Raw genomic sequence first — 19,487 nt, 5'->3', positions numbered from 1 at the left:
TTCTAATTTTTAAAAAATATTAAATTTGCATTCTCAAACAATCTGGGTGGATTGGAATTGGAATCTTATTGACAATGTTTCCTTTCACCATCCAGGACTATTTCTGGATCTTGACCATGACTCATGTGATGTCTACTGATCAGTGGTTTCTAAAGGAAGGCAACCAGGTAAGCCCTGCCTCAGCATTTCTCATCAATTAGGAATGGCAGTGGAGTTTGGGAGATAGACACTGGAGGTTGAGAAGTCAGAATGGTGGGCAAGTGCCAGTCATAATATCAACTACGTGCAGAACAATTGTACTGACTGCGAGGAATATAAAGGAGGAAACAACTAGTAGTGTAGGACAGAAAGATAGTTCTAAGATTTAATAACATATCCTTTGAGATTTTGTGTATATAGTTTCCCGAGTGTGGGCCAAGGAGTCCAGAAACATAGATGAAGCAGGCATGGCTGGATGTGTGACAGCATGCCTATATCCTTATTTTTGCAGGGCGGATTGGATTTAGTGCCTCAAACAATTCAACAACAGCCTGAGGTCCAGGAGCTGAGTGATACTCACACCATGTACGACACACATGACGGATGGGTGAGCTCAGATTGTCTCTGTGCATCAATATCATGTCTAACCAACACTCACAACTTATGTGCCTTGGTCTGTGCCATGTCCAAAGCATATGGCTGCACCATTGATACTCATGGAAGAAGTGAGAATAGCTCTATGACATTATTAATCTTAGAAGAGTCACATGGCACAATGGCTTCTTTGTTCCATAGAATCCCTACAGTGCCGATACAGACCCTTTGGCCCAGCAAGCCCAAACCGACCCTCAGGGCATCCCACCCAGACCCATCCCCATGTAACTCACCTAATCCTCACATCCCTGAACACTACAGGCAATTTAGCATGGCCAATCCACCTATCCTGCACATGTCTGGACGGTGGTAGGAAACCGGAGCACCCGGAGGAAACACACACAGACATGGGGAGAATGTGCAAAGTCCACACAGAAGTTGCCCGAGGGTGGAATCAAACCTGGTCCGTGGTGTTGTGAGGCAACTGCGCTAACCACTGAGCCACCGTGCCATCTATGGGATGCTTGAAATCATGCCATTCACATTGTTCACTTTGCAGGAAAATATAAATGCATAGAATACTGAGGAGAGGCAGAGCTGGACTAACTCTTATTCATACCTGATACCAATGCAAGAAGAGATCCAGGGGTTGAGTATCAGCAGGCTCACTGTTGGGAATGCTCAATAAAGGGCGTACACATATGTCTGAGTCATCTCATGTGTTGTATCAGTTATCAAATCAATGTTGACTTATGCATATGTGCATTGATGTAATGTTGCTATGAACAGCGAGAGTGAGATCCAGGGAGATGTGAACTCTTTGAATGTATGTTCTCAGTATTGTGCGCGAGGGAGAACAAGAGGTTCTGGAAAGAAATTGGAGATCTCAGAAAATGAACAACCCTCTGAGAATGTACTGTTACCTGATCCAGTGTACCCACCACCAATACAAGTATTGGCCCCTTGGTGGCTCCTTGACAGTGAATAGAATATTTGGTACAAAGTGAGGAGCCCACCATATGTGACCAGGTGAAGAAGACAACAGGAGCCATAGGTAATAGCTTATGAAAGGCATGGAGCCACATCAGCCTCCACAGCTTCCAGAGATACAGAGCCTCAGTGAGTCATGAACAATCCATATTCTTGTGGAGCACAGTGACAAGGTGCTTGTTGTCATCAGACAGAATTCCTTGGGCAGTAGCTGGAGGGGTCCATGCTTGTGCTGCCATATCTCAGTTGAATGAATGCAGGAATTCCTGTATTGAAAGGATGGCCACCCTCACATAATTTCTTTTTCTTCTCTTTTTAATCAATCTGTTCGGGTGTTATGACACACCTTTGGAGCAGGTGGGACTTGAAACTTCCAGGCCTCCTGGTTCAAAGCTTGGGACACTATCCCTGCACCACAAGAAGGTCGTGCTCATAGATACTCATGGATTCGGGGGCTACAAAGTGGCCTCAACAGTGTAGCTGAGATGCGTGGAATCACTGATTGTTCAACTGCAGATTTGGTACAAATAGGTGCAACAAAGCACTTTCCCATTCCTGGTTAACAAATGTGCCCTGAACTGAGGCCTACCCATACTTGAGCTCTCTCTAAATCTTCCTGTAATCATCAGCCACTTGCTAACTCTTCTGATAGAGGCACATGTTGCTGTGTCCTGTTCCCTTGATCAAAGATGCCTCTGCACGATTTTGGAGATTGAATCCCAGATGATGGCCAGTCATAATTATCTTCTTAGATTAAAAAGTGTGGAGCTGGAGGAACACAGCAGGCCAAGCAGCATCTTAGGAGCACAAAAGCTGACGTTTCAGGCCTAGACCCTTCATCTGATGAAAAGTCTTGGCCCGAAACATCAGCTTTTGTGCTCCTAAGATGCTGCTTGGCCTGCTGTGATCATCCAGCTCCACACTTTGTTATCTCAGATTCTCCAGTATCTGCAGTTCCCATTATCTCTGATACTTATCTTCTTCACTGGAGTAGGGACAATGGTTGCTTCAATGCTTGCCTCAGCCACTAGGAGTGCGTCATGATGAAGATAACAGAAAAAAAACATTCAAGTTGCATCTACAGCACATTTGTTCTCACTTTGCTGACTTCCTGCTCCAAAGGGTAAGTATTATACATAGAGTATATAGAACATTACAGCACAGTACAGGCCCTTTCGCCCTCGATGTTGTGCCAACCTGTCATACTGATCTCAAGCCCATCTAACCTACACTATTCCATGTACGTCCATATGCTTATTCAATGATGACTTAAATGTACCTAAAGTTGGCGAATCTATTACCGTTGCAGGCAAAGCGTTCCATTCCCTTACTACTCTCTGAGTAAAGAAACTACCTCTGACATCTGTCCTATATCTTTTACCCCCCAATTTAAAGCTATGCCCCCTCGTGCTTGCCATCACCATCCTAGGAAAAAGGCTCTCCCTATCCACCCTATCTAACCCTCTGATTATTTTATATGTTTCAATTAAGTCACCTCTCAACCTTCTTCTCTCTAATGAAAACAGCCTCAAGTCCCTCAGCCTTTCTTCGTAAGACCTTCCCTCCATACCAGGCAACATCGTAGTAAATCTCCTCTGCACCCTTTCCAAAGCTTCCACATCCTTCTTACAATGCGGTGACCAGAACTGTACACAACACGCTAAGTGCGGCCGCACCAGAGTTTTGTACAGCTTCACCATAACCTCTTGGTTCTGGAACTCAATCCCTCTATTAATAAAAGCTAAAACACTGTATGCCTTCTTAACAGCCCTGTCAACCTGGTTGGCAACTTTCAAGGATCTGTGTACATGGACACCGTGATCTCTCTGCTCATCTACATTGCTAAGAATCTTACCATTAGCCCCATACTTTGCCTTCCGGTTACTCATACCAAAGTGTATCACCTCACACTTGTCTGCATTAAACTCCATTTGCCACCTCTCAGCCCAGCTCTGCAGCTTATCTATGTCTCTCTGTAACCTACAGCATCCTTCATCACTATCCACAACACCACCGACCTTAGTGTTGTCTGCAAATTTACTAACCCATCCTTCTACGCCCTCATCCAGGTCATTTATAAAAATAACAAACAGCAGTGGACCCAACACCGACCCTGGTGGTACACCACTAGTAACTGGTCTCCAGGATGAATATTTCCCATCAACTACCACCCTCTGTCTGCTTTCAGCAAGCCAATTTCCGATCCAATCTGCTATATCTCCCACAATCCCATTCCTCCACATTTTGTACAATAGCCTATTGTGGGGAACCTTACCGAACGCCTTGCTGAAATCCATATACACCACATCAACCGGTTTACTCTCATCTACCTGTTTGGTCACCTTCTTAAAGAACTCAGTAAGGTTTGTGAGGCACGACCTTCCCTTCACAAAACCGTGCTGACTATCCCTAATCAATTTATTCTTTTCTAGATGATTATAAATCCTATCCCTTATAACTTTTTCCAACACTTTACCAACAACTGAGGTAAGGCTCACTGGTCTATAATTATCAGGGTTGTCTCTACTCCCCTTCTTGAACAGGGGAACCACATTTGCTATCCTTATGTGCTGCATTATGTTGTGCTTTGCTTAACTTTTTCATTCCCCTCCTCCTCAGCAGATGTAGAAAGCTCATGGTCTTCATATGAATCCAGTTCTTTACCTCCCTGTAGTGTGATGCTGTGCAAAGCAAAATGAGTGGGGCCTGTGATGGCTTGTATTGGATGAAAACAAACTGGGAACATGCCTTTGGGAGACCGATTACCTGGTCAATGCTTGTCCACTGCAACTTTCCCAGGCGTCTGTCGTTGGGTACTGCTCTGTTGTCACAGGCCATGCCTTGTCATCCAGGAACTACCCATGAAGGTTATGATTGAAGGATGGACTACTCAGGCACCTGAGACTGTGAGTTATGACACTGCCCAGGAACCTTTTTATTGAATTCTCTGCAGTGAAACAAACAAGCTGAATATTGAGGAGTTGAAGATTTCCCAGGTTCCGAATGCCCTGGTTAGTCCATTGTTATCTCACTGGCCACATGGTGCAGTCTGAGATCCCCAATATCTGTGAGGAAATCCTGCATTTGAGGCAAAACCCTTGCATGCCGGACATCAGCCAAATACATGATGTAGGCACTAAGGCTGTTTGTAGGATTCCACTGCTGTCTACAGGTGAGGTCTGCAAGGAGCAGAGGGTTAGAAATTTCAGAATGACTGTGACTTTCATTACCATGGGCAATGGACATGAGATTCTCCTGAAAAGTTGTGCATATATCTGTAACCTCCGGTTTCACAATGCACAGCCTTCTGCGGCACTGCTGTTCCAAGAAGCCATAAAGCTTGAGTCTTGGCGGAAAGTGCCCCAAGGAAGGGGGTGTGTGCCCCTACTCCTTGGCTAACTGGTTTACGGAACATTGAGTCCTGCAATTGAATGAGCTACTTGCCAAATTCCTCATTTTCCTTGATTTAGCTGAGCACTAAACAGGTGGGTCATGTTGCTTGTGCCCTTCATGATGGTGCTTTCTCATGATGGTTGGTCTGCTAGATTATTGCTGGAACAAGACTCTATAAGTTCTTCCTAGCAATATTGACCTTGTCAGCCCTCTTGCTCCTTCCTGCAAAGTTTCTGCCTTTTGCAATTGTTCAGGCTCCAGTGCAGAAGAGTGACTTCTGACTGTGCAGCTTCATTAGCTGAGCTGCCGAGGTGCTGACACAGTGAGGGAGCCACATGTCATTCACAGGAATTCATTTTAGTGGCTTCCTCCTGGGTAATCACACCTTAGTTGTGCCTAATTGGCTACCTGCCACTGTCAGGCTTTGATGAGATCACACAGGGCATATTTGGCTCAAGGGACAAATTCCCAAAAGTCCTCTCTGTGTGCACAGCAGATAGTATTCTGCATACTTTCTATGGATTCCATTCTATACCTCTGGATAACTTGACTAGAATGGGATAAATCATGCTTTTCATGCAATTAACTGGAATAGACTATAATCTTTCCTCAGTGAGAACTATCAATGCAAATAGAAATAAACTGCAAGTTTTTTCAAAGATCCTTTTGCAACACAAATCTAACACAGTGAAATTTGGTGCCTTTCATTTCTCAGTGGAGTGCTCATTTTTATAACCCAGTTGTCTGGAATTTGAATGATATGGCCAGCGTAAGGGAGCATGATGCTAGGAACTAGGGAGTAAACTGCCAGAGACAAGCTTTTCACTGAAGACTGATGCGTGGTTATAATGGAGTGCCACTTGACTGTTGATTTAACTGACTGGTAACTGGATTTATGCACTGGCACTCTTGTGGTTGCTGAGCATTAATTGCAGATGACATGTGGAATTTGTCACATTCCATCATGCAGTACCTGTACTATCTTCCCTGCTCACAGCCTGTGAGTGTTTGAAATGCATGTATATCTCCCTAACTAGAAAGTGCTGAAGTATTCAGTAGATAAAGCAGTTCTGCGGAGACTGATATTTCAGGTATCGAACAGGCCCCATATGTTAACATTGTTTCTCCATCCACAGATGCTGCCAAACACACTGACTTTCTCCAGCACTTTCTGTTTTCATTGAATATTTCAATATGATAGTTTTTCATCAGAACAAACGCATCTGAAACATTAACTCTTACTTGCCTCTCTCTATGGATACTGCCGGACCTGATAATGGTTTCCAGTATTTTCTGTTTTTCAGGTTCAGATTTCCAGCAACCATAGTATGTTGTTTGGGTCTGTCTCTGAGCCATGGTGTTTCTTGTCTTCATTCTTGTATATGCTTACTTTTCCTTGGGTGAAAATATTCACTGACCAGTTTTTAATACGCATCAGAAATTGGATAGGTCTATCATTAGTGAAATACTTTTGAAACAGAATACTGTTTGGGTAGTTTAGTTTTAGAAAAAAAACAAACTTTTCGAAATAAAAAGTGAGAAATTGTGGAGCATAATTAAATGTGAATTTTGGAAAACTCAGATATGTTGGAGAATAGCATGTTTGTTATTTTAGCACTATTCTGTAAGAACAAGCTTTAGCAATTTGAATGAAATGCATCTAATTAAAACAGTTGCTCTGTATATTCATTCACTTTAAAATAAAACAGTTTAATGATTCATACACAGCCAAATTATTTATTCATCCACTCTGGAGAAATTAAAGAATTACAGAAGAGATGGTGGTGGTAATGTCATTGAATTAATAATCTAAAGGACTATTTCTCTGGAATTCATATCCATACAATGGCAGCTGGTGATATTTAAAATCAATTTATGAATGCTTAATTTATCTTAACTGCCCTCTTAAATAGCCTAACAAACCATTCAGTTGCATTGAATCTGATGGGCTGCTGCAGTTCAAAATACCAGGGGCCATTTGGCATCAGCAGTAAGTGTTGGCCTAACCAATGCTGCTCATGTCCTACAAAAGGATAAATGAAAATAAGCAAAAGGAAAAAAAAGCATGGTCAAGGTGAAAACCACCATAGTCCAAGTTGATTTATGGCAATGTGAGTCAACTCTGACAAAGGTAAGGCTCCACATGGAAGAGCTTAATGCTGATCTCCTTGACTTAGAACAATTGGTGACAGAGGAGAGATGGCAGCAGTCAAAGAGAACGGCTAAGAAAATATTTTTCTGGTTAAACTATTAGAACTGGAGAAAAAAAGGAGATTTGAAGATATGAGGAAAAGTGCTAGAATCAAGAAGAAAGTAAAACAGCTAGTTATATTGTGAAAACCTCACATTCAAATAGGTACAGCTTATTCCAAATCTAAAATTCACTTGCTTCATTTCAAATTGAACAAACTTTCCTCACTGCAGCTGTTGCTGATACATGTTTCTCTACCTGAGCAAGAGTACAAGTATGCTGTTCTCCTTCTGGTTAGTTTTCAACTGGCACCAAACAAAAAGCAAATTGTTCTCCCACTGTTGGTTAGCAGCCAATAGCAGGTGTGCCCTGAGGATAAGGAAGCTATGTAAGGAAGGTGCCACTGAAACACAAACAGAAATTGCTTGAAAAACCATCAGGCCTTGCAGCACCTGTGGAGTGAAAGCAGAGTTAAGTGCTCCCAGCCCAATGACCCAGCTTTAGAACTTCAGAATTCCAGTTATGAAGAAGGATCACTGGACATGAAACATTAACTCTGCTTTCTCTCTACAGATGCTGCCAGACCTGCTGGGCTTTCTGTGCAACTTCTGCTATTGTTTCTGATTTCCAGCATCAGCAGTTCTTTGGTTTTTTAATTTGGTGCCAATTGTAAGCTAACCAGAGGGAGAATAGCAAATTTGTAGTCTTGAACAGGCAGAGGAACATATATCAGCAGCAGCACTCAGTGAGGGATCTTTGTTCAATTTGAAACGAAGTAAGTGAATTTACGATTGGAATAAGCTGTACCGACTTGAAAGTAGGGTTTTCAAACCGCAGCTAGTTCTGAAGTGCATTGATCTAAGGAAACTGAAGGACAGAGAAAGATCTGGTACAGGATTTGAACCAAATCCAGATTGAATGAAAGTCTCCTTGATATGTTAACTGCTGTCTTAATGCAAGTCAAGTCTGTTAAGCACAAAACTGCATACCATGTCACAACCTCTCAGAAAGATCTCATGTATGACACATGGGAAAAATTGAAATGTTACTTTAAAGTATGCATTTTCCTGAGACTGGGGTTTAGCTACATACAGTAGTTTAGACTAGAGGGATGGAGCTTTACTTTGTATTGAACTAAATCTTGTACCGCACCCAAACATGCTTGAAGTTGACACTGAATGCATCAAGTGTTCCACTACCCACAACCATGGCAACCTTTACATGAAAAAGGTTGACCCAGTTCAGTTGACCCAGTTTGGAAGTGCTTCTAAGCAAATTTCTGACACAATCTCTTTTTAGATTCAAGATCTTTCATCTTGTGAAGTAAACGTATCACTTTAGCACAATTGGAAACAAAGATTGGCAACAAGGTAAGGGTGACATTTTAAAACCTCTTTTCATGGGCTGTAGGTGTCACTGGTTAGGCCAATATTTATTGCTCTTTATAAGATGGTCTTCATCTTGATGTAGGGAATGATCAGCTCAGTGGCAAGCTCCTCATGTTGGATTGGTCGTGAACCTGGAGCTAATTTTCTCCAGACCAATGGATTGAAATTTACATTAGAAAGCTTTTTCAAATAGAAATATTTATTTTTACTTTTTGATTTGAGATTTGACAATAAGGGCCATAGGCTATCATTGTAGATAAATTTGTTTTTGTCATTGTGTCTGGCATTCAAATTAAGCAGCATGCATACCTAACAACATAAATAGCTTTCTATCAACAGGGCTGGTTTGTGTTAACATGAGGTTGTGGCTGAGGATTCTGCTTTACACATGAAGCCACAGCAATCTTTGTCTTGTCTGGCATGTTGATTCCTATCTAGATCTCTTGCTGTCTATCTCTGGTAGATTTTGTCAACTCTCTTAGTAACACTTACTGTCTTAGTAAATGTGATACAGTTCTCTGGAAGTACATTTTTCACTGCTACAGTCTATTTCATCCTTTATTCACAGCCTCATGTACGGGATTACTGATTATGCTGTTATGGTCATTTTAATCGACCTGTTTGGGTACATTATGACACTTAATTCCAGTACAGGAGGAACTTGAGCCTAGACCTTCTGGCTCAGAGACAAGTGGTCTCCCATCTAAGTACTAACCAGGCTTAAGTCTGCTTTGTTTCCAAGGTCATACATTTCAGATTAATATGGCCAGTCACTGTTATATGATGTCATCATGTCAGAATTAGATCCATTCTCAATATACGGCAAAAGCTAAGTGATTGTATAATTAAGCTCTGCAGTCTTGCCACATGCAGCTGTGAAGGGTGGGCAATTGATCAACTCTCTGGAGGAGACGACTCCATAAATATCTGCATTGTCAATGACAGGGGAGCCTAGCACATCAGTGTAAAAGATAAGGTTGAAACATAAGAAACAATCTTCCATCACCTCTATCAGCTACATGGATGATCTGGCTCAGCCTCCTCTTCTGGTGCACAAGCTCACTGATGTTAATCTTGACTGAATTTGATTCACTTCACACAACATTAAGAAACATTCTCCTTTATAAGCTCCATGCATTTAATGATCATTTATTAGATTGTCTATTTATAACATTAAAATTTTTGTCTAAAATATTGTATTGTTGTATGATTGATCCATGGTAGGCATATGATGTTCAGTTTGGTTCAATCACATGCCAAAGCTAAAAAGAACACAACATCTCCCCAACAATTCCACCTTCAGTCACTTTAGCAAGCAAATACGACCGCAATAAAGTGATTAATTATTCTGTTCTGCCTTGTAAAGTCCAGCTCAGCTTTTACGCTATGATGATGTTTAGAATTTCGTATCCACGGGAGAAGCCATTTAGGATGTAGATTTATTTCATCATCGATCCATGGTTCCTCTGCCTGTGCAGCTTCGACCAGGGCTTCACAAACTGGTCACACGCAATCAGGGACCTCAGACTGAAATTTTTAGGTTGTGAGCTTTGAGGTGGCAATAGACACCATGGAGTTATGATCAATTTGTAACAGCTGTACTTGCGCTTGATTAGATCCTGGCAGTCTTAGTTCTCACTGAGAGGGAGGAATACATTTTCAAACCTTAACATGAGGTCAAAGTGGGATAAGGCTTGTCCTGGTTTATATGAGCTCAGGTTGAACTTCCACTTCAAATGACAACCTGCTTAAACAGGGGCTGTGTGCTATCATTAAGTTAATAGACATTCTGTTGTCAAAAATCAACATTTTGTATTATATAAGTGCAGTGCAGTTTCCTGTGCCAGATCTAACTGAGCCTGTGAACTACTTTCATTTGTTTATCTGGGGAGGGCAACAAAAGTCTTCACTTTGGTGTGTTGATCTTTGAACTTTGAACCACAGGAAGGGCACACATCCCCCTGTGCAAGCTGGGGCCAGATAGAGATACATTGATTACTTCCTTAGTCTTCAGTAATTTGACAACTCCAGATGTGATCATAAACATTTTCACATGGAACATTGAGGATATTGAATCCTTACTCATTTTACATTTCCAGATGTTAAGGATATCATAAATGGTTGCATGTGCCACTTTGAGGATATTGGATGTTGGTTTTGATTGTATCATTACTTGACTGAGGAGGATGTTGCCACCATGACTTAAAGTAATTTTAACCTCCTTTACCAGTTCTTTTGAAGATTATTACTGGTCATAATCACAGTTTAACTATAACAATTAAAGACTTACTGCTGTAGTCCTGGACACCAAGCTGAAGGTTGAAAATAGTGGGACTGAAAATGAAATAACTCTATACAGGTTTGACTAATACGGAGTGCCTAATTTAAAAGCACGCAGGCTGCAGAATGAAGAGAAACTGAGGATGAGATGTATTTGCATGATTTCAAGGCTTGGATTTTACGAAGACCAACTGTGTTGAAAATAAGACTTTTTGTTACAAAAGGTCCTACACTCAGGTACTTTCCAACAACTTGCTCTGGATTTTACGCTCCTCACTGGAGCTTTGAAGAGTGAACAGCTGAGTGCTGACATCTACCCAGCCCCACATAAGCGACTTTCAACTTTATCAGAACAGTGATGAAGGCATCAGGTGGCTTCCCCACTTTTAATACCTTTATGTAGCAAATGAATGTGGATTAAGGGCCTCATTTCATTACCACCTCTGTTTTACTCACTATAGGGAAGGTCCGCACCATTCAGGAAGCATGACAGCTTCAGTGGCTCAGGCTGGTATTGGGCGAGGTAGGGATGCCCACCTTTGTATGTTCCCCAAGCCCACTGGCAGCAAACATCTGAATGCCACCCTTCCTCATCTCCCTCATCTGCTACCCACCCATCTCCACCCTCCAACTGGGCTCAAGAATCTGGATTTCCCAAGCACCATGCCCTCCATCACCCCTCCACCCTCTGCCCCTCACCACCAAACCTTCACATGCCACAACGTCTGCCAGCATGGTCCTATATATCAGATTTACTTTGACTCCGAGCACATCTATTTTCAGATTGCCTCAGGAATGGGCATAACTCACATGTGGCACTCCTGTGACTACAGGATTGTAGTCCTCAGATTGGCCAGCAGCTCTGTGAGATGCGGCTTCCTCCTGAGACAAAGAGTGGAAATTTCACATGAAAGAAATTCGGTCTGCTCCCGGGATTAAATTGCTGAGGGGGTTTCAACAACTTTTGAGATGCATGCCAGTGCTTTATTGGCCTCAATGAGACTGAATGCCTTCGACAAATGTTCAGTGATCACAACTAAATCCTTTTTCCATTTCCACATTTGCCACTGGACAACTATTCAAAGTGCAAATGATTCATGTGTCTAGTTCCGACATGCATTGCCAAACATTTGCCCACCATTCGAATCCATCTGGCAGATCCCTTTGAATGCTGGCCACCTGTTCACATAGCTTGAAGCCATCAGCAAGTTTTATGATCTGACAAGAAGTGCCCTCCTTCACATTATTTATGAAGAGTGTGAACAGCAGGGAACTGTGAACAGATCCCTGCAGAACTCCAGTAATCATCTTGTCCCATACAGAGCCTCATCCATTTATCATCACCTGCTTTGCATTTCTAAGCCCGTAAACTAATTTGGCATTCATTCTATGATTAAAATAATACATTTATGTAGGACATTTCCTCGGTAGTGTTGTAGCAATTCTGCCCAATAAGTTCTAATTTATGAAATTATTCCACATGGAATCAAGGCAACATAATGCCGTGTTGATTTATATTCCGGTTTCTGTCAGCTCTCTTATCAGGATGAATGTCATCATTGCTGCTGCTTGTTCTCTGTCTGGAGAGTATGAAACATCAATACAAAGCCATTGTCAGTGCAAAATCAGACAGTGATACAGAAAACTAGTTTCATTACAGCAGAGCAGCTTGGGTGAGAGAAAACATCAAGTCAATCAGTGGAGCATTGACACACTACCAGATTGTCTTTTCTCTTTATATTGTTTAGTTATCAATATGACCTTGGAACTTCTCCAGGTGACATCTCATGAGCCCCGTGTGTGTTTCTTGGCATGTTGTATCTGTGTTCTAGTCTATTGGAAGCCATTGAGCTGGGATTCGACTGGCTACTGGACATTGAGCACAAACTTCAACTGGAGTCGAAGGTAACCTCATCCCAGAATGGAAAAACTGAGGAGAATTCCTATCTTGGTGGGAAAGGAACCAAATGCCAAATTTTACCAAAATGTGGGGAGGCTTAGGTGAGTTTTTGGACCTTGCTATGTGCACTTTATAAAGTAATGTGTGCAGCTAACCTGCTGAGTTCTTCCAGAACTTAATGTTTTTTTTATTTTGTGAAGTAATTTTTTGGGATGAGAAGTAATTTGTGAGACATTAGAAGGCTCAATAGAGGTGCAAATTCTTGCTTTGATATCAGGCAATCTTTTCTAAGAAGTGCATGTGTTGACTGTAGTATCGCAGATGGTCTGGTGAGGAATAAAATTCAAGGGAACACACACGTTCAAACTAGCTGAAGTCAGTGCTTCATAACCAGAGGGGCAGTTGACATAATAAAATCGGGTTCTGTATCAATTTCTTCTCCCTGATCATTGGCCAGTAACTTTGCAGCAAAAGGTATGCAAGCATGCATAGAATGTCCTTGGCTGTGATGGCTTCATGAAGGAAAAGCCTACAGGCATTTGCCTCTTTTGGCACATATAAAAAGAATGGCGACATCTGAGCCTGGATGGTTTCTGTAATTGAACCCTAGCATGTGTTAATGCTTGCCAGCAGAGGAAGAGAAAAGCGGAGGGGTGGAAAGGAATGTATTTGAAGCTTCAACACTCAGACAGAAAAGAACAGGAATTAATTTAATTTTTTTAGTTCAATGTTTAGAATCTCCAATGAAAGTTAAAGAAGTGAGACCCTATGAAGTAATTGTTGACTTTCAGTGATAGAGTGAATGGCTGAGAGGAGTTCATATGTTCATAGAACACATTAAACACCACTTAGATTGGAATGTACAAACTCTAACTTCCTCTGGTTAGTTTGAGTTATACTTAGCATGAAAATACAGGAAAATAAAGCCATTCAATTGTGAATCTGATAGCTGGGTCTTCTCTTCATAAAGTTTCTGGCACAACTCAGACAGCAGCTTTGAGATTTTGAATCTTCGATGCACATCCAAGGTTGCAGTATCATTTGTGTTTAAATAACAGCTAATGTCATTAGTCCCATTTTTATGTTGGCAGCAAGTCACATTGTAATGATTCGTCTGTAACCCTTTGACAAAACTTTTCTGAGTCTGAAGGTCAAACTTGATCATTAACTCTCTCTATTCAAATGATGCATTCCTGGCAGATTCATTTTTATGCCCATCTGCCTCCTACCACCCTGTCTCCACAATGTCACTGCTGGTCAGTTGTCATGGTGCACTGCCTAAACACACTCATTGGAAAGTGTACGCTCATCATTACCCATTTGGATGGCTATCGGGCAAATAGCACTCTCCTAATCTCAAAAGGATTTAGGTTTAATGCATTAAAGTGCTCAAAGCATATTTTTTTTTGAATGGCCTTATAAATTTTTTTCCTAAGTTACTCACAGCAGAGCCCATCATTAATCTTAATGTGAGAACTGTCCTGGAAGGCAGACAACCTATTCTCCCTGCTGAGTATTTCCAGCATTTTCTCTTTTCATTTGAGATGAGCAGCATCATATCACTCCTGCACAGTCTGTCTTCTGCCAACTCAACACTGTTCTCATCAATGCGGTCTGCAGTCTAGCTTTTTTTATGTGATATTGTGGAGCACAGGGCTAGGGACACTGATCAAGTAGGTAACATCTGTTAGGTACATGATGTTATGTCCAGCTGCAGCCTATCATAGGCAGGGACATCCGGACATTATATTGACTGGCTGACATCCAGAAACATGTTGACCTAGTATTAAATTTGAATCTTGCACTGTGATTCGTTTCCTGTGTTCTGCAGATTTGACTTCATAGGCAGAAATTGATAGGGCTGGGAGTGAGGAAGGGCAAGAGTACTTAAACCAGAGGTTGATCACCTTCAAACAAATCCTTGACGTTGCTGTTCATGGCCACCGGACATGTGAGTTACAGCACAAAATGACAATAGGAATCTGCCTTCAAAGAAAAGAGCATTCAATAGCTATGGAGAAATCAGAACCAAGCTTGCAGGTGGAAAGGATGTTTAACAGGAAATATTCCTCCATTGTTTTGATGTGTTTTAAGGATGCTGATAGGATTGCCAATTCTGTTTTGGCTTTTCCTGAAGGTTACATCAAATAATCTCCTGCTGCTAACCATTCTACACCTGTGCTCCCATCATCAGGTAGCCGACCACTTTCTTCTACCAATCTGAGAGTGAACAGATTCTTCATTGTCTGATTGAAAGATCCTTCATTGTCATGGATGTGATGGGCCTAATGGTTTCCTCATATGCTATTGTATCCTGTGACTCTATGCTTCACGTTTTCAGAAATGATGAACAAGAATTTTCAAAGAAAATCCTTCGTATTATTTTCCCCTCATTTCCTTTGACTGCCAGAGACTGTGAACAATTATGGAGATTTGGCAAACCTAGATTGTGCTAAGCTATGTCTTTATTTTTACAGTGTGCCATTTATATCTCATAGGAGTGTAATCAGATAAATTATTTGGCACTGAGTCAAGGGATTTCTTAGGATGAGTAGCCAAACTTTTGGTCAGAGAGCTTCGCTTTATATTGTGCCTGTTACAACTGAGAAAGGATGAGTGTACTGTCTGAGTCCCACTACTCTACATGTCAAATAATAAATGTAAAGATTTTACCTGGTTTACAAATGGCCAATTATATGCTTCCTCTATATTAGATTTAGAATAAAAAGAACCATTAATCAAACTTCTTTATGAAATTAAAATATATTGATTTGCTTTAAAACATACCTTACTTAACAATGATGCAAGACTAGTTTACACGCATAGTCATATAGCACGGAAGAGGACCTTCAGCCCTGTGAGTCATTACAGGCTGTAGCATGAAAATATAAATGTTTGTCCCTCTAGTTATATCAGAACATTGACACATAAACATTCAGGCACAGGTTGGGCAAAGGAAGACAAAAAATGGATTTCTCTCTGCAGTGATTCACTTAAAAACACTTTTGGTCAATAAATGTTAGTTTTTGAAGGCAGAAAGGATAAGGTTGGAGCTGTAGAGACAGCTTTTTGTCTGACAGTCTGGCACATAATGATTGAAGTCACTGAACACATGCAATGGTTTTAGGGTACCTTTATGGATACTGTCATTCAGTAACTACCAGCCGGGGTCTTTTTCCCAGGGTTGGGGATCCAAAGGTTGAGGGAATAGTTTATGGTGAGAGGGGAAAGTTACAAAAACGACCTAAGGGGCAACATTTTCCACTCAGAGGGTGGTGCATGTATGGAATAAGCTGCCAGAGGAAGTGGTGTAAGCTGGTATATTTACAACTTTTAAAAGACATCTGAATGGGCACGTGAATAGAGGGTTTAAAGGGATATGGGCCAAATGCTGGCAAATGGGTCTAAGTTCATTTAGGATACCTGGTAGCATGGACGAGTTGAACCAAAGAGTCTGTTTCCATGCTATATAACCCTCTGACTCCACAACTATCAATAACTCTTCTCATGCAGGGGCAGCTGGTCCAGGGCTCCAAGCACCACATTAACAGCAAGAGCTCTTTCCCACAATCAGGAGAGTTGAGCACAAGTTCTTTGTTTCAGCATGGTCCTCCCTAATTGTAAAATCTCTGTTCTCTCCCAGTTGTTAAAGCAATCAGATGTTTTCCCTCAAGTGAGTTCAAGGCAATGAGATCAGTAGTTAGCTGGAGCCACGTGAATTCTGGCCTGCTTTTAAAAAAAAAGCTTTGATGTGTCTTTTCAATGACCATTTAATAAAAACAGATATCGCCATATATTTTGAAATAACAAATTTTCTTCAATCCTTCAAAACTGAGGTGCTGAGAAAAATAAATTATGAAGGTCTCGTAAACATGTGGCAAGAAAAGAGAGTGAAATGGAAACATTTGGAGGGGGTTTTCAAAGTCCAGGCATCTTAAGGCCTGGCCAGCAAAGTAGGGCCAAAGGATTTAAGTAATGAAGCAGAAATCAGAATTAGAATTTAAGAGAATGAGAAATAGCAGCCGGCATACAATGTGGTTTGTTGAGCCTACCCTGATATTCAAAGCTATCATAGATGATCTCGGTCTTCAGCATGTATTTCCCCCCTCCTCTAATATCCCTTCATTCGCAGAGATGTAAGTCTGTCTTTCTGCGCCTTAAATATATTTAGAAATGGGTGATCCATGACTCTTTGTGTAGAGAATTCTAAAGACTCACAACATTTTTGAGTGAAGAAATTTCTCCTCAGGTCAGTTCCTTATCGCTATCTCAGCACCTTGTCCTGAAGTTGTGCCCCCGTCCAAGATTCTTCAGCTTTGGAAAACACTGACTGGGATTTTCCACTGCCTGATGTGGTGGGAAGAATAGTAGGATGGTATTAATTGGGGGACAGGTGAAAAATCAAATCGTCGTTGTTGAGGGAAATGTTGGCGATTCGGTTCTACCCCAATGCTTGGTGGTTTGAGTATGTAACTATTAGGTGTGAGATGCCCATATGGCGTGTTTTACATCTTATTACTCTCACAATTCGATGAAATTAACTCCACATTTCCAATGAAATCTGACCCAACCGTGAAACTAGATGCTGCAGAAACCCAACAGAGGAAATATCCCTAACAGACAATATTTCTTTATACACTCAGGGAGAGTACTCGGTCCTTTCTGCTTGCTGCGATATATGGGTTTTAAATGATGCTCACAGTCACATGCCCTCTCACTTTCGCACACCATCTCCAGGCCTGTGGGACGCAAGACAAATAGGCGGAAGCTGATGGCTTAATGGTATGTGACGGTGAGATGTGTACTTCAGTTCAGTGTGAGGTGGGGGTGCTGGGCAGGGTCTAGTCCAGTTCAGTGTGAGCTGGGGGTGCTGGGCAGGGTCTAGTCCAGTTCACCCTGAGCTGGGGGTGCTGGGCAGGGTCTAGCCCAGTACAATCTGAGCTGGGGGTACTGGGCAGGGTCTAGCCCAGTTCAGTCTGAGCTGGAGGTTCTGGGCAGGGTCTAGTCCAGTTCACCCTGAGCTGGAGGTGCTGGGCAGGGTGTAGTCCAGTTCACCCTGAGCTGGGGGTGCTGGGCAGGGTCTAGCCCAGTACAATCTGAGCTGGGGGTGCTGGGCAGGGTCTAGCCCAGTTCAGTCTGAGCTGAAACTATTGAGCAAGGTCTAGTCCAGTTCAGTCTGAGCTGGAGGTTCTGGGCAGGGTCTAGCCAGTTCAGTCTGAGTTGGGGGTGCTGAGCAGGGTCTAGTCCAGTTCAATCTGAGGTGGGGGTGCTGGGCAGGGTCTAGTCCAGTACAATCTGAGCTGGGGATGCTGGGCAGGGTCTAGTCCAGTTCACCCTGAGCTGGGGGTGCTGGCAGGGTCTAGCCCAGCACAGTCTGAGTTTGGGGTGCTGAGCAGGGTCTAGCCCAGTTCAGTCTGAGCTGGGGGTGCTGGGCAGCGTCTAGCCCAGTACAGTCTGAGCTGGGGGTGCTGGGCAGGGTCTAGCCCAGTACAGCCTGAGTTTGGGGTGCTGAGCAGGGTCTAGTCCAGTTCAGTCTGAGTTGCGGGTGCTGGGCAGGGTGTACTCCAGTCAGTCCATAGTCTAGCTGCCATGTATCAGGTGTAGGTGTGGGTCCAGCATGTCTAACTGGGGTGAATGAAACCTGCTGACTGAGACAATCTGTTGGCTGTGAAGACTTTGACGGATGTCCTCAGTGGTTTCAGGTCTGAGGGACACCCGAGCTGGTGGGAGTCTCCTCTCCAGACATACGTGCATTGGTTCTGGTCCTGGTCTGCAGCAGCCAATGGGATTGCAGGCAATATGGAGCTGGATAAGGGAAGTATCTCTGGAGAGACCTGAGATTAAACTTCTATTGGTCACTTCTCCTCTCATTGGGAGCCTGCTAGTTGTGAAATGTGGGCATCTGGAGTGGGATCCAGGCACCTCATCCTCCTCTTGCCTTGCCATTAATGTTGAGCATCTATGACCAGAGTGGTGGAGTGTACATGCATGTGCATGTCTCACAGCTATTGACAGTTAAAATCGTAGAATCATAGAGTTGAACAGCGCAGAAATGAATCCTTCAGTCCAACTCACCCATGCTGACCAGATATCCTAAATTAATCCAGTCCCATTTAACAGCATTTGGCCCATTTCCCTCTAAACCCTTCCTATTCATGAACCCATTCACATGCCTTTAATATGATGTAACTGTACCTGCCTCCAACACTTCCTCTTGCAGCTCATTCCAAACATGCTCCACCCTTTGTGTGAAAAATCTGCCCCTTAGCTCCCTTTTATATCATTCCCCTCTCATCGTAAACCATACACTTCTGGCCACCACACTACCAGAAGGATGTGCATGTTTTGGAGAGGTACGGGGGTATTTTAGCTCTGCAGAAAGGTTGGATAGACTGGGTTTATTTTCACAGGAATGCAGGAGGTTGATGGGCGACCTGATAAAAGTTTATAAGTCTGTGAATGGCTTGGATAGAGTGGAAAGTATGAGGCCTTTTCCCAGTATGGAGGGGTCAAATGCTAGAAGTCACAGGTTGAAGGTGCGGGGTGGGGGGTGGGGGTGGGGGGGGGGAGAGAAGTTTAAAAGAAATGTGCAAGGCAAGTTTTTCACACAAAGGGTGATGAGGTGCCTGGAACATGCTGCTAAAGTAGGTGGTGGATACAGACACAGCAACAGCATTCGAGAAGCACCTGGACGACTACAAAAGTAGGAAGGGAATAGAGTGATGCATACCCTGTAAGTGAAGACAGTTTTAGTATGTAAGGACAAAATGTT

Source organism: Stegostoma tigrinum, chromosome 2, assembly GCF_030684315.1.
Source record: "Stegostoma tigrinum isolate sSteTig4 chromosome 2, sSteTig4.hap1, whole genome shotgun sequence".
Taxonomy (NCBI): Eukaryota; Metazoa; Chordata; class Chondrichthyes; order Orectolobiformes; family Stegostomatidae; genus Stegostoma; species Stegostoma tigrinum.
This window is presented reverse-complemented; position numbering follows the sequence as displayed.